At 49.2% G+C, this 21,514-nt stretch overlaps 1 long non-coding RNA gene across 5 annotated transcripts in view; it reads left to right on the top strand.

Annotated features, from left to right (window-relative positions):
* Positions 1–21,514, top strand: part of LOC132377305 (uncharacterized) — a 189,647-nt gene that overhangs the window by 43,704 nt on the left and 124,429 nt on the right. The window lies entirely within an intron of this gene.

Below are 21,514 nucleotides of genomic sequence, written 5' to 3'. Positions count from 1 at the left end.
CCTTGTCTTGCAGGTGGCCATCCCTCTTGTGGCCTCTTCCCACGGCCTTTACTCTGTGCAGGCACCCCTGGTGTCCCTCTGTGTGTCCAGATCTCCTCTTATAATGACACCAGTCAGATAGGATTAGGGCTCACCCTAAGAGCCTCATTTTCACTTAGTCACCTCTTTTTTTAAAAATTTAAAAAATTTTGGCTGCGTTGGGTCTTCGTTGCTGCGTGCGGGCTTTCTCTAGTTGCGGCGAGCGGGGGCTACTCTTTGTTGCGGTGCGCGTGAGCTTCTCATTGCAGTGGCTTCTCTTGTTGCAGAGCACAGGCTCTAGGCACGCAGGCTTCAGTAGTTGTGGCACTCGGGCTCAGTAGTTGTGGCTCACAGGCCCTAGAGCGCAGGCTCAGTAGTTGTGGCGCAAGGGCTTGGTTGCTCCGCGGCATGTGGGATCTTCCCAGACCAGGGCTCGAACCTGTGTCCCCTGCATTGGCAGGTGGACTCTTAACCACTGCGCCACCGGGGAAGCCCGGTTAACCATATTGACTGAGTCTGAGCCAAGTCATGTGATTGTCACACTTTCATGGATTAAGTTGAAGGGGAGGGGGGGCAGGTCATGTGACTCCAACAACCTTTTAGACTGGGCTGGTCATGTGGCTATGGCTTCTCTTGGTCTTGTAATGACCATATTCCTTCTAACATTGATAGAATCTACTTTCAAAGCCTCTCCAATCTATAGAGGGAAATATGAGTGGTGGTCTTGAATTATCTCTGTTCTGACCATCCAGGAACTGTCTGGGAGCCTGGTGGCCAAAGCTGGCATGACCACACGATCCTCCTCACTGCCCCAGGGGCTTCTGAAGCCCACCCACCTCTGCTAGAAAGCTCTATCTCGTTGCACATCTCATTGCCTTGTGCACAGGGCATCTGGTTCCCGATATCCCCATTCAGGGGCTGGCTTTTGCAGGGGAGGTTGCGAGAAGAGAAGGAAGAGGGAAAGGAGTCAAGGGAAGCCCAGAGTCATAGAGGCGCCAGTGGGGGCCAGTGGAGGCCAGGGCGGCTGTCTGGGGGCTGAGGAAAGGGGACCTGCAGCCCTCGGGTGAGCTCTGTGAGCTAGGAGCACAGCGGTGTCCTCATGGCTTGCCTGTCCTCCTCTCTGCCGGCTTCCCCTGTGAGAGACCCTTGGGGGCTTCTGAGAACTAAGCTTGTGGTGGGGAGAGTAGAGGGGGTGAAGCTTCTCAGCCACCTCAGATTCTCCCAGAGAAGTGCACGAATTGTTTAGGGTCCATATCCCGGAGACAGAGAGACCACCACTCCCCTGCATTCTCTCCAGGTTGAGTTTTCAACTCCTAAGTCTTGGCTCCCCAAATGCCAAAGGTCTGACTCAATCAAATTGCGGTTCAAACCAATGCTTGTGCTGCACTCTCTCCCCTAGCCCGCCACGCTCCATCCCACAGCCACCCTGTAAGGTGGATACTATCATCCTCATTTCACAAACGTGCAAACACAGACCGAGGTCAGGTGGCCTGCCCCAAGTGCCACGTCCAGTTATCGGCAGAGCGACATTGGGACCCAGGCCCGTGTGACTCCCCAGCTGAGAGTGCGGCTGTTTGCTGGGCTCTGCACCATCAGAGCCTGTACTACACGTGTCACTGCTGCCCTGCAGCTACTTGCCTGGTGCCCTGGCCACTGGCTGGCCCTGCTGGGCTGTGGGATCGTGGATGAGCACTCCCCCCAACTTCTCCTCTGCTTCTTCCCCCTCCCGCTGTTCCAGAAGGCAGGACCCCCGCGTTCTCAGTTCCAAGACTGGCAGGCAGACAGCACCCAAGTACTGAGCAGACCTTTCCGAGGGGACAGTGAGGCCCTTCCCATGTTGCTATCCAATGGGCAGACGTGGGCCGCTGCGGCCGCCGTGTTCCAGAAGCCCAGAGATGTGTGGCATGTGGTCTGTCCACTCCTTCTCTCCCTCCCTGTAGGGTCTGTTTCTGTCCCTACACAGGTGGGGGCAGGATGATTGGAACGCTTGTATTTTGCCTCTGCTGAAAAGTGTGCTATCTCTTGGGGCTGAGGCTGTTTGAAGATGAGCTGTGAGAAATGATCTGGCCATGCTTCAAATCAGGTCTTGGCCCTTCCTGACCTGCTCTGGGGAGAGGAGGGATGGGCTTTTTGCCGGAGATTCAGCCCCATCAGAGGTGGCTGGACCACCCAGCCCACCAGCAGCAGGGTGTGTGGTGTGTGTGCGCGTGTGTGTGTGTATGTGTGTGTGTGCTTGTGTATGCGTGTGTCTGTGCAGGTCTGCATTTACTTGTGTGTTTGTGTGCACACGTCTCTCTGTGTTTACACATGTACTCCTGTCTGTGCATATGTGTACATACGTGCATGTTTGTGTGTGTGGGTGTATGGTGATATGTATGCCTGTGTCTGAGACCATGTGCTTGCTCACCTGTGTGTTTGTGTGTGCATCTGTGTGTGTCTGCACGCGTGTGTGCTCTCCAGATGAATGGTAGGATGTACACCAGGCACTAGCTGGCTGAGGGTTGAGTCTTAGGTCTTGACTCAGGTTTCCATTGTAACCCTTCACCCTCCCCTGTGGCCGTTGAGCTCTCTGCCCCTGGAGACCAGAGAACTTTCCTTTGGAACCCAGCAGGCCTCACTGCCTGGGGAGGGCAAAAAGCTACTTCCAAAAGCAAACAGGATCAATGTCATGCTGGGGAGCCTGGAGCCAGCAAGACCTTGTTTAATTCTGAAGGAATGTGTGCAGGTTCCTGCCCAGCAGAGCAGGCCGTGGCCGGACTGGGAGAGCAGAGCACCGGCCGCAGTGGCTGCCCTTGGGGGAGGGAGCTTGGCTGGCCAGGGACACACCTTCCAGGGGCGGTCAGTCACACAGACTTGTGTGGCTAGAGTGGGCTAAGGGTGAGGGAGGCCTGCAGTGCTTGGGGGGTAGCATATGGTACACAGAAGCGGCAGAGGAGTGGTCCCTGGGGACTGTGGTCATCAGGGAGGTCTTCTCGGGGTGCGGGCTTACCTGGGCTGTGAAGGGTGGGGAGGATGTAGAGGGAAAGAGGTCATTTCAGGAAGAGGAGAGGGCTTTGCAAAAGAGGCAGAGATAGGAAAGGGCAAGGCCTTTATGGTGCGAAAGTGCTGACACTGGTCCAGAGGGAGTCTGGGAAGAGAGAAGAGGGAGTTAAAACTCCTGTCCACAGAGGGCTTTGAATGCCAGCCAGAGTTCATCCTTAGGCAGTGGGGAGCTATTGAAGATTCTTGAGGCAGACAGTGACCTGCTGAAAGACTGGCCAGATGGTCAGGTCACACGGTAGGTGGGGATGGAGGCTGCGAGAGCAGAGGAGAGTGGAGGCAGTGGGTGTTCGGGATGACGAAGCCTGCGGATGAGTGGGGTCAAAGGTGGCAGAACTAACTCTACTTCACATTTTGTGACTCTTGGACACTCTTCAGGTCTTGTTGCTGTGTTTGGATTCCCCTGACCAGAGAACACTGTCAGCCTGTCCTCCCCAGCCGGCCAACTGAACCAAATGGGCCTGGGAGACAGAGGCCAGGCCCCGACCTAACCCAGGCCCCAGCCCCTCCTTCACCACCCTGCCCATTGTTGTCCTGACCCCTGCAACGGGCCTCTGGCTGTCTCATCCACCTGGAACCGAAAAGTGGCCTCTGTCGCTGGGGACAGGTGTCACCCCAGGGGGTCAGAGGAAAGTCCAGGGGAGCCCTTGAGCATGAACACGGCCACGTGAATGTCAGTGTGGCCCAGGCTGGGCGTGGACATGAGTGTGAGCTCCATCCAGTCACTAGAGGGGGTGTGGGGCACCGTCCAGCCTGAGTTTGCATGTGTACAACTCAGCATGAGTGCACACACAGCCTAGCCTGCGTGGGCCCGGTGCCTAGCACACAGTGGGTACCTATGTTTGTTGAGTGAATAAGTGTGAATGTAGGCACAGCCCAGACCCCTGGGGCAGACAGCGCTCCAGAAGCAGCAGCTGGAACTGTCCTCACTGCGTCACCTGGGCAGGGCTGCCTGGGCTCCTCAGCGGGTGGACGCTGGCTCAGCTGTCCCTACCCCACCCCCCAGGCTTGACGCAGGCTTGATGGCGCGGTCGGGCTGGGGCCGTGACTCCACTCTGTCCCTCCCCTCTGTTCCCCTGCCTCTGCAGGCTGGAACTACGGCCTCCTTCAGCCATTCTGAGCCTCAGTGCTTCCTATAATTGCGAGGTAAAGCAGCGAGAACATCCTGGAAACTGGCCCTAGCCTGGGGCTTGGGGCAGCTCCTGTCCTTGGGAAGGTCCTGGGGTGATGGGGGCAGGAGTCCACTCTCTTCTGTGGTCTGGCTGAGCAGACACAGGCTTCCCTTCTGGAGACGAAGATGAGTTCAGTCTTCAAGAGGCAGAGTCATGAGCTGGTGTGAATTTTTTTCCGAGCTGGAAAAAGTGAACCTCTCTGGCAGGCATGATGATGGGATCCCTGTGCATGCAGGACCCTGAGGCTCCTACACTCCTGGGCCCTGGCCTACCACATGGGCTCCTAGGTCAGGGTCCCCTGGACTCATGGCCTGCCCAGCCTCTGGTGCCCACCCCTTCTGTAAAGGGGTCTCCAGAGCCAGGTGTTCTTTCCTGGAGGCGTCCTGGTGGCCCTGGGGGATATGGAGGTGGCCCTGGTGTTTGACAGGAGCACTTAGTGTCTTATCAGGCCCAGCCCAGCCCGAGTTATGCAGGCAGGCCTGAGCAGGCTTGGGTACTGCAGGGAGGAAAGAGGAGGTTCTGCCCTGCTTCCTGCTTCTCTCCTTCCCTGTCCCCTTCCTCAGCCTCATGTCTGTCCCTTTACCCCTCTGCCTCTCCCTTCCCAGGAAGCTGGAGGGTGTAGCCCTCGTCTGGCCAGCTGGCCTTTTCAGGTTCTAGCTGCTCTGGGGGCTCTTTTCCTTCATGGGTGTTGCTGCACAGACTGCTCCAGCCTCTGCAAAACTCATCATCTGGCTGGTTGCAGAGTCTCCTTAAATCTGCTCTGAGCTGTGTGTTCTGTCATCCTCTTGGCCCCTTTGAGGAGTACCTTTCTGTTTGCGACGGTCTCATCTCGACGTACAGTCAACGCAGTGCTGGGCTCCACTGTGTTGGAGCCTGAGGCAAAAGGAAAAATCAGTAATATGGATCCTGTCTTTATTGAAAAATCTGGTATTTCATTCATCCATCATGGATATTTTGCATTAGTTTTGGTTTTTGAAAGTATTGCATTAAAATATGTTTTGTCTTGCCTACTGACTTTTTTGGTGTCCCTAAGAGTTTGCACCTGAGGAGAATGCAAAGAGAAAGGATTCCTTGGTCTGGGCCCTGGAACGTCCAGGACTGGGAGTTGACTGGAACTCTTCCTTTCTAGGAGTGGCTTGTAGAGCCCGGAGCGGAGCGTGTGGGTGTGTGTGAGCGGGTGGGGGAAGGAGGGAGAGAAAACGGCTGACAGATTTCAGAGCTTCTGCTAATGTTTCCATGGAGCTGAGGGGCAGGGCCTCGGGGAAGGGGCCCAGCCCAGGGTTCCACCAAGCAGGAGGGTGGATCTTTGCAGTGGAAAGAGAAGCAGGGAGCAGGGTTGGGATGGAGGGGAAAAAAAAAAGTCTGTGAAATGAAGTGAAAAGAATTCATTTCTATGGAGGTGGGCTTGAGGGGATGAGACTAGAAAATATAAAGGCTGGGAGGCCTTTACAGAGCCACAGAGGGTTGTGAAGCCCTCCACCACCCCGACCTTCAGTGGGGTTTGCTCCATATACACTGGCCTTGTGCGAGTGAGTTTTTGCTGGGGGAGTAAAGGAAAGGGGTGGATCCCGGGCTTCGAGCCTGTCCGTGTGGAAGTGGGGCTGAGAACGTGGGGCAGGGATGCAATCTGCCTGCTGAACTTTTCAGCGGAAGCCAGTGCCGAGAGGCAGAACTGTATTGGGCAGGTAAAACTTCCCATCTTTTGTTTATTCTGGTGTTTCCCTGGTCATAAACCTCATTTACACTAATTGTAGGAAACATGGAAAATTGGGAAAGCATAAAGTAGAACATCGTAGTGGCTTAAACCTGGCTCTTGGAGACCCACACCATTGTCCATTCGGAATGCCCACCACGTTTGAGTTCCCGTCAGCTGTGGGTGCCCTTTACTTGTCACATCACCTTCCTGTTCTTGTCACATTCGATCTTCTCGTACAGCCTTATGAAGGGCCATCAGCAGTCCCCATTTTCTCCTTTTCGTAGCTGGGAAGTTGAAGCAGAAAAGTAAGACTTGTCCCGATGTGTACCCTACCTCGTCCCACCCAGGCCTCCTGAGCATGCTGTCCTACCGGCTTCTCAAACCTGCTCATAAGCCTGAGCTGGGGGCTGTGAGCCCCTCTGCACAGTGGACACCCTTTCCAGCCCCCTGCCTGCACGCAGTCTTCCCTGTGGGGCTGGCTTTGAGCCTCACCCACCTGCCTGGGGGATGATGCATCGAAAGCTTAGTGAGGTTTGGGGGGAGGGGGTGGGGAGGCAGAGGGAGGGGGCAGATTTCAACGGCATGCCTCTTGGAAACCACATCAAATGGTGCAGCTAGGAATTAATAAATAAATTTGGGAGACAAGTCAATTACCCTCTCTCTGTGCCCCTGTCCCTGGGGGCAAACAGCGGTCTGTGGTTCCCAGCCTGAGCACGCCTTTGCAGGGGCAGGCCCAGCCAGCGCTGCAGCTGGCTTCTGTCAGATTAACTGGGCGAGATGTGACAGGCCTCTGTCCTCTGGGGAAATGGCTCCCTTCCTGGGAGGTGGTGAGGACATTCCCAGGTTACTCTGTTCTTGCCCTCTCCCCACGCCCCTCCCTGTCTCACTGCCTCATGGGTGTCCACCTCCACCCCCCCAAACACAGTCTCCTGCTCAGTTAGTTACAGGCCCCAAGGTCCACTGTGGTCACTGATCACCATGATGCCTTCAGAAGATGCCTGTGAAATGCATTTACTGAGGGAGGGCCACCTTGTTAGTCTCTTCCAGACACATTAGCACCACGGTTATTATTTTAAAAATCAGACTAACTACTTGTTGCCATAGAAAACATTTATTTACTTGGCAAATATTTTTAAATGCTGCTTTGTGGCAGAGTTTTTGCTAGTTGTAGAGATACAGAGAAAAGAAACATGCCGTCACCCTCTAGGAGCTGACAGTTCTGTGGGGAAGTCAAACACTGCAGACAATGACTGTGCAGGAAACTTTGGGAGGAAAAGTGGGGGGCACTTAGCCCGGGGCTTGGGGGGCTTCTCAGTAGGTGATGCCCACCCAGGCTGCATCCTGAGGGGTCATTGAGACTGGGGGATGGGGAAATGCTGTTCCAAATAGAGGGAACAGCATTTACAAAGTCTCAGGCAGGGGAGGGCCTTGAGCTGGATCACAGGGTGTGAGCAGAGCAGGGGCAGGAGGAGAGGCAGAGGCTGGCTTGTGTGCAGCCTTGAGCTATATATATATATATATATATATATATATATATTAACAGGGTTGCATGAGAGGGGGATGGTATATAAACCTCTTTCCTTAAGTCTTTTTAACGTGATTAGATTATGGATTCTTATCAACTTTCTGTGTGTGTTGGGTGAGTAGGGTGTTTTTTCTGTTTAGAAACAACAACACAACTCCTTAGAACCCAGCAGACTACAAAGGGAAAGCAGTGGTCTTCAAAATATAAGAGCAGCATCATGGAAAAATGAGCTCCCTCTCTGACATTTGTTGCCACTGAATTTTCTATGGTTGCATTAAGTAGGCATGTTCTTTAGATCAACGATTCTCAAATTTCAGTATGCATATGGTGTTTGGGATCTGTCCTGGAGATTCTGAGTCAGTGGGGTCCAGCAATGTACATTTTTAAGAAGCTTCCATGGTAAATCATATTCGGTCAGTAGAACATGCTTTGAAAAGCACATTCCTAGAACCTGAATTAACTATTTCGTTGTCTTGGGGAATTTGCTTGCAATTCAGGAGGCTGCCACCAGATGGCAGTGGTGCTTTGTGATGGATCTAAGCAGAGAGGTTCTCCCCCCCACCCCCCCATGTTTGCCGGAGACACAGTTCTTTATGGCAAGAATGTATAGAAAATAATTATAAAATTATTGGTAATGAAATATGAAATTTCAGAGCTTAATTTTAAATTTACCCTTCAAATATTAAAGCTGAACTTTCCAACACGGTGGCCACTGGACATGTGTGGCTTTTGAGCACCTGAAATGTGCTTAGTCTAAACTGAGATGTGCTGAAAGTATAATAAACACACTGAATTTCAAAGACTAAAAAAAAAAAAAGGAAAAAAAAAAAAAAAAAAAAAGGAATGTAAAATATCTAGTAAATAATTTTATCATGATTTCATATTGAAATTATAATATTTGGGATTAAAGTTTTATTATTAAAATTAATTTCATCATTTCTTTTTACTTTTTTTTTTTGGCCCCACCTTGCAGCATGTGGGATCTTAGTTCCCCAACCAGGGATTGAACCCGTGCTCCCTGCAGTGGAAGCATAGAGTCTTAACCACTGGACAACCAGGGAAGTCCCCATTGCTTTTTACTTTAAAAAAAATACTAGAAAGTGTAAAATTACATATGTGGCACACATTCTATTTCTGTTGGACAGCAGTGTATGAGAAATCACTTAAATTAATTTCTTCATTTTGAAAGTGAGGGAATTAAGGCCAAAAGTTTGATGGAAGAGTGCCAGACTTGAAGTCAAAAGACCTCCACTTAAGTTCTAGACTAAATACTCACTGCATGCTCTTGGGCAAGTCGTGTACCTTCACTTAGCCTCCGTTTCATCATCTGTAAAGAAGGCATAATTACAGCAACCCTACTCACTTAAAAGAGTTATGTAAAAGACCTATGAGATAGTGTGGCCGAAAGAGCTTGTGTAAACTCTGAAGCATCACAAAGAGATCAAATTACTATTGTTGTGGTTACTGATAACCACTAAAACCCTGGTCCTATAGTCTCACAGTCCTTGAAAGCACTCCTGGCACGAAGGTCAATGGATTGGGGCACTTCCCCACTCTTAGGAGTTTACAACTGAGTTAAGGAGTTACTACATACACTTAGGAAATGTAAAATGACGAAAGAATAGTGATTCAAGTAAGTAATGGGAAATGCCACAAGGTGTATATAGTTAATAGTGAGTCATTTCTTTTTCTTTTTAAAAATTTGCATTTATTGAGCTGGGACAATAGGATTGAAAGGTTGGAGTGGGGGAAGGGAAAATACCAAAAAAGAATAACATTTAGTCTCTGTTTCCAAAGAGGTTTATCATCTAAGGGGGCAGAAAGGAGACGCAAATGATACGCCAGCCTCAGGAGCTCTCAATGGAACATTGGTATTCGGAATGAGTGACAGGGGCTGCCAGTTCCTGACCAACTCTCCCCTTTCCTCCTCTTCCTTACTATATAGCATCTGGACTCTTTGAGGAGTTGGCAATTAGCCCAGCTAAAATACTACATTTTTCAGCATCATTTGAAGCTAGGGGTAGCCATGTATGCAGTGCTGAACAATGAGATAGAAGCAGAAGTTGGATTGGGCTTCCATGAAATCTCCTTTAAAGGTGGGGGACATTCAGCCAGTGTGCACACAAGAGCCCTTGACCCTCCCTCTTGCCTGGAGGGTGGGTGTGATGGTAGTGACTCCAGCAACCATTTTGTAATCATTAATGTAAAAGTCACACCCTACGGTAGCAGAGGAGAAAGCTGGAATGAGCCTGGGACCTGGACAACATCGTGGGGATGCTAGACTGTCCTGAATTTCCAACCTTTGATCTTCTCATTATGTGAGAGAAAAATGAGCCCTATTTTGTTTAAGCCACTGTTATTTGGGTTTTCTGTTCAATGCAGCCAACCCAATTCCTGAATGACACCGAGCATATTAGTGTATCTGTCAAGTCTCTTGAGTTCCATGTGTCTGTGGCAAGGAGACTCTAGGGGATTTTATTGGGGTCTGGGGCCAGAGAGTCACATGAGATGGATAGGGCCACTCTTCTTTTTTTTTTTAGAGAATTCTTTTTTTTTTTTTTTTAATTTTTATTTTATTTATTTATGGCTGTGTTGGGTCTTCGTTTCTGTGCGAGGGCTTTCTCTAGTTGTGGCAAGCGGGGGCCACTCTTCATCGCGGTGCGCGGGCCTCTCACTATCGCGGCCTCTCTTCTTGCGGAGCACAGGCTCCAGACGCGCAGGCTCAGTAATTGTGGCTCACGGGCCCAGTTGCTCCGCGGCATGTGGGATCTTCCCAGACCAGGGCTCGAACCCGTGTCCCCTGCATTGGCAGGCAGATTCTCAACCACTGCGCCACCAGGGAAGCCCATGGGCCACTCTTAAGTGCTAACCCAGCAGGCTGGCTGGTGGTGAAGTGTCTATGCAGTGGACACTTCCTCAGAAGAATGTAGATAGTGATAGCTCTAAGAATCCCAAAGAAGGAGAAAACAGGAATACCACAAGGAGTAACATTTAAGAGAAGTGGATATTTAGATACTGACCTTACTTCTTATCTCCTCTGCTAATGGGTCTAGGTGATGTAAGGGGGAAACGTAATTGGCAAAATATATTGAGTTTGAACTGATTTCTTAAAAAAAAATTTTTTTTGGTTAAAACACATAGTACAAAAACTGATCTCTTTTAAATATCACCCTTTCAGTCATATTTTCTTGCATCTTTCACCTCAGAAGATGAGCCATCAGACATTGCCACAGGGAAGGGGTGGGAGAAACGGTCATCTTTGGGGCTCAAGCTGACTTTCTTGACCTCATTATTGAAACAATGGGGTGGAAATCCGGGCTTTGTGGAAACAGAGGGATGGCTAACAGATCCTCCTTTAGCATATTCAGGTCAGGCTTGGTGGATTAGATAACAGACTTTACCTCTCCCCAGGTGGGGAAGGCTCAGGTGAGGACAAAGAGGAAGTGGAGAGCCCCTCCTTCCAAGCCCAGGGATTATGGAGGAATCTTTGTAAGAGTGTGTGTGTGTGTTGGGGGGGGCGGCGGTGAGAAGTGTGTGCTCTGCTTTCTTCTACCCTGGCCCAATTCAGGTCTGGCTTAGGGGATGCTGAGGGTAGAGGGGCATTACTCTGCCTCATGGGGTGTTAAAGGAGGTCTTCCCCCTGCACCAAGTTGTGGGTGGCCACATCAGAGTAAATGTGGAGGCACAGTGTGGTTAGACAGAGGGAGGGCCCGAGGTCAGCTTTCTCCAGCTGCCTTGGTGTCTGTGCTGTGTGCATGGGCTCTGGAAGTGTCCACGCGAGCCCAAAGGAGCCTGGAAATTAGCTGAGAGTGTGACTGGGAAGCTTACCAGAGGGGTTGTGGCAACAAGAGTAAAGTGCCCTATAGCTGAGGGTCACAGGGCAGACCACCTGTGCTGGGCATCAGATGAGAGTCACAGTTGGACCTTAGGGGATCATGGGTGAGGTGAGGACCCTACCTGAGACAAAGAAAGCAGAGTGGGATTCTCTGGCCATGGACTTTATGCAAGTGGACCAGAGATACTACTTTGGAGGATTTGGAGGAAGACAAGGTTTGTATCAGTCAGCTATGGCTAGGTAAGACCTCAGTAACAAACAGCCTGCATCTCCACATCTTAAAACATAGCATTTTATTTTGCATTCATATTACTTGTTAATGGCTGCAGTTGGCTGGGCTCTGCCCCACATGTCTTCTTAGTTTGGGACCCCAATGTGGGACATGCCCTTCTCAGGGCAGGGGAAAAGAGTAAGTGGCTGGTGGAAACCAACACTGGTTTCTTAACGCATCTGCTTGGACATGGCACATGTCATCTGCCCTCATGTGCCACTGGCCAAGGCGAGTCACACGGTGGCCATATCAGTGGGGTGGGAAAGGATGGTCCTCCCACAGAAGTCGCTGCAAGTCCCATGGCCACGAGCAGGGATGTATCACCCTCTTTCAGGAAGGGAGAGAGAGGAGTTGAAGATAAGAATAGAATCTACCACAGGACTAGGCTGCTTTTCCATCAACACAAATTCACATCAGTAGTCCCCTCCCCTCGCCTTGAATCCCCAGACATCATGAAGAGAGCGGTGGGAGCTGAAAGACTGAGGGTTTCCTGCAGAGGCTGAAAGGACAGCTTGGGTCACTGACCCAGGCTCCGTTTGCAGGGCTGGATGAGCTGTGGGGTGAAGTGCTTGTGAAGACCAGTTCCCCAGGGAGAAAAGCTGTGTTGTAGGTTGACCTTGGTGTGAGCCACTCTGTCTTCCTGCTCCAGCACTGAAGCAGACCCGGGGCTCTGTGTCCCCTTGGCCTCACCATCACCGGCCCTCTCCCAGTGAGCGCACACAGACACTCATGGATGTCTCTGCAGGAGGTGTTTTCCCCAAGCTGATAGGATCAACCTGTTCTTTACCTCAAACCTGTTTTTAAAAGGACTTTCCTGTTTTTTTTTCTTTCCTTAATTACAGAATATTTTTATAACATACTTTGAACAGAATAAACAGAACCTAGCAAAACAGTTATTAAAGAGCTATAAAGTGGTTTCCTCACCCTTGCCTTTTTTTATTTCTTCCTCTTTCAGATGGGTGGGGCTCGGTGGGGTCTCAGTGGATGATCCTGGGCAAAGGAGCTGTGAATTAGTGAGGGGCCATCTGACAAGGTGCCCACATCCACCCTACATCTAAAGGAGCTGGGGCACCCCCTCCCCCAACCCTTCGGGCACATTCTTGCTCGGCCACGTTTTGTTCATTTATAGGCTGCAGAGCACTCAGTTCTCGGGTGATGGGGCCACCAGGCTGGGCTGATTTTACAACAGGTGCAGGTTGTCACACCCAGTGGACGTGCAGGGAGTGGGAAGGCCTCTTTCCCATCACTTCATCTCACCCCACTTTCAAGATGCCTGATATCCCACCATTAGAACCCCACGCCTTTTGGCTGAACATTGATGTTGGGAAGGTCCCACATTAAGCTGAGAAGACCTCGGTATAATGAGTCTCTTGTGATCACTAGAGCCAGGGCTGCAGGAAGGCACTGGGGACTTTGGGAAGCGAGGAGAGCTTCCTGGAGGTGGGACGGGGGCACAGAAAGGGGTGGGGAGAGTGACCCAGGTGGGTGTCCAACCCTGCCCTCTGCTGCTTCTGTCTCTGGCAGGCCTGGGCCACCCCCTACAGTTGCAGCAGAAAAAGGTGCAGCCCAGAATGGGCACAGGGATGAGTCCGTCTGGCTTGTGTCCCTGGGCAGGTGGAGGACAGGAATGGGAGCACCTGGAGGGATAAGCTGAGTCTCCTTGCTCCCAGCTGGGCTCCTGTGGAAGGGTGGGTCTGAGGGGTCACACACTGCCCTACCCCCATAGGGTGTGTTTGTTGGAGGCTGGGTGGTCAGGGAGGAGGGCCCTGGTCCCAGGAACACTTCCTGCCCCGGCTGAGGCCTGCCTGGGCATCTCTGCGTGGGGTATGTGAGTGGGGTGGGGATTTGAGGAGGAGGCGAGATCTTTCCTATTCTCAGTCTGCCCCTTTCTCAGAACCCTCAGTGTGCAGAACTGAAAAAAAGCCCCCCAGGCCTGGAGACACCATTGTGACCATCTCCCATGTGGTTTTTACCAAGGTAGGCACTGGACACCATCTGCTGTAGCTTTCCCCCGAGCCCTGGATGGCTGATAAACTCAGTTACTCCGCGAAACTCATGACTGATAATGGTTAGCAGTGTGTGCCTTCCCAGGTGGATCTGCCCTTTAATATGAGAAGAGACTCACTGGAAGCTGGATTGCCCATTAAGGGAGGAGAGGGAGATAATTTGAAGCCAGGAGCCTTTCTGCTCTTTCCTATCACGAAGGTTATACTCATCAGCCCCATATTGATAGAATATGCTAGAATTTGCAAAGCCATTTCACATAGGTACGTTTTTTAATCCTCTCATCTCCGTCCTCTCAGGTGGGCAAGGAGAGGACTGTTATCACCACTTGCAGATGAAGAAACTGGGGCCCAGAGGGCTCAGGGATGTGTCCAAGGCTGCACAGCCAGATGGCGGCAGGGCTGGAACAGGGAATTGATTCTTTTCTCTCTAAGTGAGGTCTTTTCCGGGATGCTGGCCTTCAGGGCCTGGGAACAGGGGTGTGGAAGGGGCAGAGTCCAGAGAGGCACACTCAGGTGGTGGATGAGGCAGGAGCTTTGCAAGCAGAGGACCTGCCTTTGGATTCGAACTTCATCTCTTTCTCAGAAGTTAGTTACCACCCCAGAGCCTTGATTTCCTCACTAGCCAAGTGAGGATAACAACTCCTTTCCACTCTCACCTACCAGGGTTACTGCAAGGCCCCCAAAGGAGATAAAGTGATTGAAGCATAGTTGCAAACTGCAAAAGGCTGCCCACATGCTTGATTCCAGGAAGCCAGGGCTGGACTCTTTGCACTGTTCCCACCCTTCCTTTGGGGGAGGTAGAAGGCTCAGAAATAGCCTTCACTTCTGTCCTCCCTGCTTCCCCCGGGATCGGGGCTGAGTGTTTTCTTCTTGGAAAAACAAAAAATCAAAGCAGTTGCAGAAAAACCGACGGTTCGTTTCTGCTTCCCCTCGGCTGCCCTTCTGCTCTTTGGGGCCAAGAGGAGAGGATGTTGCCAGAGGCCAGGGTTCGGCTGGGGGCCTTTCAGAGTCCTCACTGCCCTGCAAGGGCCACCAGGAGAGGTCTGGATGGCATCTGTCATGCATTTAGAAGCCAACGCTGGTAGTACTCTGAGGTGTGGGACCCTGATCTTCCTCGGGACACGGGGCAGGGAGGAGAAGAGTCCAGCTTTTCCAGGCCAGGCTATCATGGCCTGAGAGCACCGGAACTGCCTGGACAAGCCAGAGAAACGTAGCCTCCCCTCTAAACCAGAAATAATTATTCATTTCAACTGATACCTTTCTGGCCATTTGCAAAATGGAGATCAGGATCCTTTGAGTCTCTTTTTTCCCCTTTAATGATCAGTAGATGAGCTTTCAGGGTGTGTTTATCTTTTTCTGGAAACAAGGAAAGACCAGTTTAAGAGAAGAAACAAAACCTATGGCCCACATGTTGTGTGGCACAGCCCGGGGACCCCAGATGGGAGCGGGCCGGGTCCTGGCCCTCTGCCCTGAGCTGGTGGCTGCTGACATAGCTTCCCACTCCAGACCTAGGGTCTTCACCTGAGACGGTTAGGCAGGCCCACCTGTGTCTCCTAAACCATGTCTGGGGGAAAGGGGGTCTTTACTCACAACTTAGTAATGGTAGCAGAAGGGACTTGTTGAGAAAACCTAACCTATAGTACAGATAAACTGTATATGGTTTCCTAAACAGCGGGGCACTGCAATCTCAGACAATATAAGGGTATGTGTCTGATGTTAATTTCCAGTTCCTCCCCAATGAGGGATTGAGAAAGGAATGTTCCAGTCCCTGTTCTAGCCCAGGTTTCAGGCAGTATCTTCCTTCTGGTCCTCCTCTTGTTCCAAACCATTTTCAGTCCCATGTGGTTCCATACCAGCTACTCCCTTTCTTCTTAGGGCCTGCAGCCTAGGAACTCTTAGTTTCTCTAATTTCCCAAGGTTAGACTTAGAATACATTGCTTAGTAGGCATGGTTTCGTAGCTCTATTTCTTTGCTGTTTGCTAGAGCACAGGCTTGTCTGGAGACTGGAAATACTGTGTGGGAGCCTCAGCCAGTGTACATTCTGCTGAAGAAGCTGGCTGTGCTAAGAGCCTTTTATCTGCCACTGCTGTGGTTGGTGTCATTCTACTGGCAGCCTTGGGATTTGACACGGCAGGAAAGGCACAGCTTCTGAATATTGTATCAAAGAGTTTTCCTCTCCTTTACAATAAAAACACTTTCTAAACTAATTACTGTATGGCTAGTCACTATTAGCTATCTGTATACATACCCACATGTGTTACTGCAACGTACTCACCCAGAGGCCAGGCATGAGGTGAAATTAGAGGCTACAGGCTTCTCTCCTAATGTGTGTTATAAGGGCTGGGTAGGGGGTTACCAGGGAGGATCCAGGAAGGCTGATCGTGAAGTTAGGGTTTTTTTTTTAACATATATATTTTTTTATTTACACTTTTTTTGATACATCTTTTTATTTTATTTTATTAAAAAAAATTTTTAAGGTATTTATTTATTTTTATTTTTGGATGCGTTGGACCTTTGTTGCTGCACACAGGCTTTCTGTAGTTGCGGTGAGCAGGGGCTACTCTTGGTTGTGGTGCACGGGCTTCTCATTGCAGTGGCTTCTCTTGTTGCAGAGCACGGGCTCTAGGTGCGCGGGCTTCAGTAGTTGTGGTGTGCGGGCTCTAGAGCGTGGGCTCAGTAGTTGTGGCGCACGGGCTTAGTTGCTCCGTGGCATGTGGGATCTTCCCGGACCAGAGATCGAACCCGTGTCCCCTGCATTGGCAGGTGGATTCTTAACCACTGCACCACCAGGGAAGTCCTGGGGATTTTGTTTGAGGGCTAAAAATCACTTCCCTCATGGGACTGATTTTCTAGTGTTGTGATGTGACTTCATTCATTGTCTGTGGGGTTTAGGTGTCAAGGTCCTCACTCAACACTGTGGTTGGTTTAAAATGGCTCAGGTGGCATCTTCCCTCTCCTACTCTCTCCTTTTTTTCCATCCTCTTCTATACAACCCTGGAGTTATTATCCTGCTCTTCAGTGATCAGACCCAAGACCCTTCTCGGGGAAGACCCAAGTTCTGGGGGCCACCATCCTAGGGCCTCCAGGTATGTGGTGACTATCTCTTAGGGCTTCCCTTGGCCTGTATGAAGGATCTGAGGTCACAGAAGCACCCCTTCCTACCCACCTCCCAGATTTCTTCTCACCCCTTCCAGGGACATTGACTGTATGCTGAAGAGCAAACAACAAAGATACAATCTTAAAAGCAGGCAGCGAGAAAAGACACAGAAGACTGACAATTGACTTCTCAAGTGAAACAATGGAAGCCAAAAGACAATACTGTAATACCTTCAAAGCCCTGAAAGAGAATAACTACCAAGTGGAAGTCTGTGGAAGCACAGAGATCCTTCCAAAATAAAGAGGAAGTAAATATACTTTTAGAAAAACAACACTTGGTAAATCTCATCACCTGCTGACCCACACCAAAGGAAATACTAAAGGGTGTTCTTTAGGCAGATGGAAAATAAACTCAAATGTAATCTGGGAGATGCAGGAAGGAAGGAAGAACAATAGGAAAGGTGAATACGTGTGTGAATGTAAATGAATATTGACTATAGTTACAACAATGATGATATCTTGTGGGGTTTTAAATGTATGATGAATTAAAATATCTGAAATAACATACGATGATAGCATCTGTTGCAGGATGGTGGTAGGGTTAAAGCACTCTGAGGTCCTTGCATTGTCCAAGAAGTGGTAGGCATACTTATTTGTAGCAGACTTTGATTAGTCAAAGACAGATGTTGCAACCATATCGCATTAAAAAAAAAAATAGCAAAAACAGCAAAGTGTATTACTCTCAAAAGAGTGAGTCAAATGGCACTATAAAAACATTGAATCAATTCAAAAGGAGGCAAGAAAGGATCACAACAGGCAGGATGAGTATAAAGCAAATAAGATGGTAGATTAAAGCCCAATATAACAGTAATTAAAATAAACATAGAAGGATTAAATACTCCACTTAAAATATGTAATTGTCAGAGCAAATGACAAAACAAAACATAACTATATCCTGCTTACAAGAGATAGGTTTTAAATATAAGTATACAGAAAGATTGGAAGAAAAAAATGATAAAATAAACTGTACAAAGAGAGTTGGGGTAGCTATAGTTATATCAAATGAAATAGATTTCAAGACAAAAAACCACTGCTAGAGTTAGTGATACTTCACAATAATACAAGGTTCAATTAACCAGGAAGCTAAAACAATTGTAAAGTTGTATTAATCTAATAATATTACCTCAAAGTAAACAAAGCAAAAATGACAGAACTAAAAGGAGAAATAGAAAATCCACAGTCATATATGTGGGAGACTTTATATACCTCCTTCAGTGAGAGGTATATATAAATCAAGCAGAAAAAGTACCCAGTAAGGATACAGATTTGAACAAGATGATTAACAAACTTGAATTAATTGATATATGTAGAACATAGTTTCCAACAACTTCAAATATACATTTTTTGCAAGTGCAGATGGAACATTTACAAAAATTGACCCTATGTGAGGCCATAAAGCACATCTCAACAAGTTTCAAACGACTGAAATGAATATACTCACTGACTACACTGGAATTAAGCTTAAAAACCAGCAACAGAAAAGACAGTTAGAAAATCCTCAAATGTTTGGAAATTAAACAGTATTTTTTTTATATAACTGATGGTTAAAGAAGAAAACACAATAGAAATGAGAAAGAACTTTGAACTGAATGCTGATAAAAAGACTACATTGCAAAACGTGAAGGATGCAGTTAAAGCCAGACTTCGAAGATGTGTAGCCTCAAATGCTTATAGTAGAAAAGTAAGGCTGAAAATCAGTGATTTATTTATTTATTTCTTATAAATTTATTTATTTATTTATTTTTGGCTGCGTTGGGTCTTTGTTGCTGTGCGCGGCTTTCTCTAGTTGCCGCGAGCGAGGGCTACTCTTCGTTGGGGTGCGTGGGTTTCTCATTGCGGTGGCTTCTCTTATTGTGGAGCATGGGCTCTAGGCGCGCGGGCTTCAGTAGTTGTGGCTCACGAGCTCTAGAGCGCAGGCTCATCAGTTGTGGCGCACAGGCTTAGTTGCTCTGCGGCATGTGGGATCTTCCCGGACCAAGGCTCGAACCCGTGTCTCCTGCATTGGCAGGCGGATTCTTAACCACTGCACCACCAGGGAAGCCCCTGAAAATCAATGATTTAAATATCCAGCTCAAGAAGTTAGAAAAATAAACTACACCCAAAGCAAACTAAATCCAAAGAAAGTAGGATGATAGAAATAATGAAGATGTGAGCATAAATTAATGAAATTTAAAACAAGTAAACAATAGAAAGAATCCACAAAGTTGATCTTATGAAAAGACCAGTAAAATTAATAAGCCTCTGGTCAAATTAATCAGGGAGAGAGAGAGAGAGAAACTAATGTCAACAATGAGAAAGGAGACTTTAATACAGATCCCACAGATTCTACAATAAGAGACTTTGATGGACTTTGGGCATCAGGGGCTCCTGTCCTGATTGGCTGGCTCTGGGTAAATCAGGGGATGGCCACCCAACACTGGCTCCCAGTGCCCCTGCCCTCTGCCCCTTCCCTGACCTGCTTTTAGGGGCAGTGACTGCTCGGCCGTTCACTGCTCTCATAGGACCCCTGGGCTCTCCCCCTGTGAGGGGGAGGGAACCTCAACTTCAGGAAAGGCAGGAAGCAAGCTTAAAAAAGCACATTCCTTGGCAGGTTAAAAAACATTTTTTTTTTAAGTGTAAAGACTTAACCTTTGCTAGGAAATGGTTGCGGTATTTTCTTTAAATGAAAAGAGACCATTGTGAATCGAACTTTGGAAAATACACAACATCCTGGTGCTGTTCTCCAGGGCCATCTTAGGCAGCCCTTGTCAGGCCGGCTCTGCCTTTCCTCCAGATGGTCTCTCTATGCACAGCTGAAGGGGCTGGACCAGGGGACTGGTCCCTGGAAAGGTCACGAGAATGCTGAGCCCCTCCCCAGCAGGGGACCTCGGGCAGAAGGGACTTCTTGTTTCCTGCAGCGGCCTCCATTTAGGACCAGCTCCATAATTTGTGGGCCCAGTGCAAAATGAAAATACCCTGGTTCCAAAACTAATAAGAATTTCGAGATGGCGACAGCAGAGCATTAAACCAAGCATGGGGCCCTTCTGGGCACGGGCCCTTGTAAGTGAGGGAACCTGTATGACCACACAAGTCCCAGGCCAGACCACCACTGATTCTGACAGATAATTTCACACTCATTCTGCAGGCTAACTTGAGTTTTTGAAACTTCTCTCTTGGGTGATACCTCTGGGGCTAGACACAGACCCCAGATGATACAGGGCGGGACTCAGGGCTTCCTTCTGGGGTCTCATTCCCATGCCTGGCTCCCACATACCACAGCTGGCAACAATTTCCCAACCTGGCTTTTCGCTCAGATTTCTTTCCCGTCACATTTCATAGACCATGCTCCTTGGTCGTGAAAACATTCTGGGTTTAATCTGCGCTTGCTTGTAAGGCGGGGATCTGGGGTAATCAGGGAACGCAGAACGGCTGCATGGAGTTCTGGACTCCTTGACGCTCCTTGAGTTGTTTACAAGCCTCCTTAGAGGGCCTACTGTAAATAGGACAGTACAGACACATGCCGATTTTGCAGCAAATTAAAACCATCCGCTGCTTTCCCTGAATCCTAACACATAGCAGTTTGTGTTTTTGCAGGAGTTACTGCCTTGCGTGCTACTTCCAGACTTGTGTAGCTCTCTGCTAAGCTGGGCCTAAGCATGTGTGCCCTTCAGGGCCTGGGAGGCCCACCATGTCCTAGAGCCTTGTTCCTAGGGTCAGCTTGACCTCCCAAGCCCAGACCCTCTCCAGAGCTGTGCTGTCCAAGACAGCGGCCACCAGCCACTTGTGGCTCTTGACCACTTGAGATGTAGCTACACTGAGCTGAGATGTGTTCTTCATGGTGAATACAAACTGGACTTTGAAGGCTTAGCACAGAAGAGTGCAAGAGATATTCATAATTTTCCACGTTGATTACATATTGAAATGACAGTATTCTATAGTGGATAAAATAATTAAATTTCATGTTTATAATGTAGCAATTAGAAAATTTTAAATGATACACACGGCTTGCACCTGTGGCTTGTGTCTTATTTCTATTGGCTAGCACTGCTCTAAAGCCCTTCTTTGTTGTATTTCCATGTCCAAGCCTATGTAGATTTTACACACACATACACACACACACACACACACACACACACACACACACACACACCCCTGAGCAACTGGCAGAACCTTGGAGGGACAACCAGGTGCAGTGAGCTTGTGTGACTCGACCCCAAATGCCACCTTCTCTAGGAAGACTCCGTAGAATGTCCCAGGGCCACCTCATATTACCAACCCAGGGGCCTTAGTTTGGCCTTTGGTGATGTCAGAGTGTGGGCTCCAGAGTCTGGATGACTTGGATTCTAGGCCTGGCTCTACCATGTATGAGCTACATACCCTAGAATGAGTGACTTACCACTTCATGCCTTGGTTTTCTCATCTGTGAAATGGGAATTGTAACACCCTAGTGCAGAATCAGGATGGTGATCTAGGTGTCTACCTACCTCACAGGGTTGTTATGAATATTGATTAGGTCGAGGCACAGAAAGCCCTTAGCACAGAGCCTGCTGTAGACATCATGGGCCCGATCTGGCCTCTGGACTTTCATAGCAGCCTCTGAGGAAGGAAGGGGCCAGACTGAGGGCACCAAGTAAGTGTAGGAACTGTGACCCTGGGGAGGGTCCAAGGTGAGTGGAGAGACCTTGTACTAGCCAGGACACAACGCCAGAGGTTGGAATGCAGAGAGGGTCCAGTCAGGATGCCAAATTGGAGGGCCTGGGATAGGTGGGGCTTGAGAGAGGCCAGATTGATGATGGGTAGCCAGAAGATGAGTGAGA

This window comes from Balaenoptera ricei, chromosome 13 (assembly GCF_028023285.1).
Source record: "Balaenoptera ricei isolate mBalRic1 chromosome 13, mBalRic1.hap2, whole genome shotgun sequence".
NCBI lineage: Eukaryota > Metazoa > Chordata > Mammalia > Artiodactyla > Balaenopteridae > Balaenoptera > Balaenoptera ricei.
Note: the sequence above shows the minus strand (reverse complement) of the source record. Positions and strands in the feature narration are given on the sequence as shown.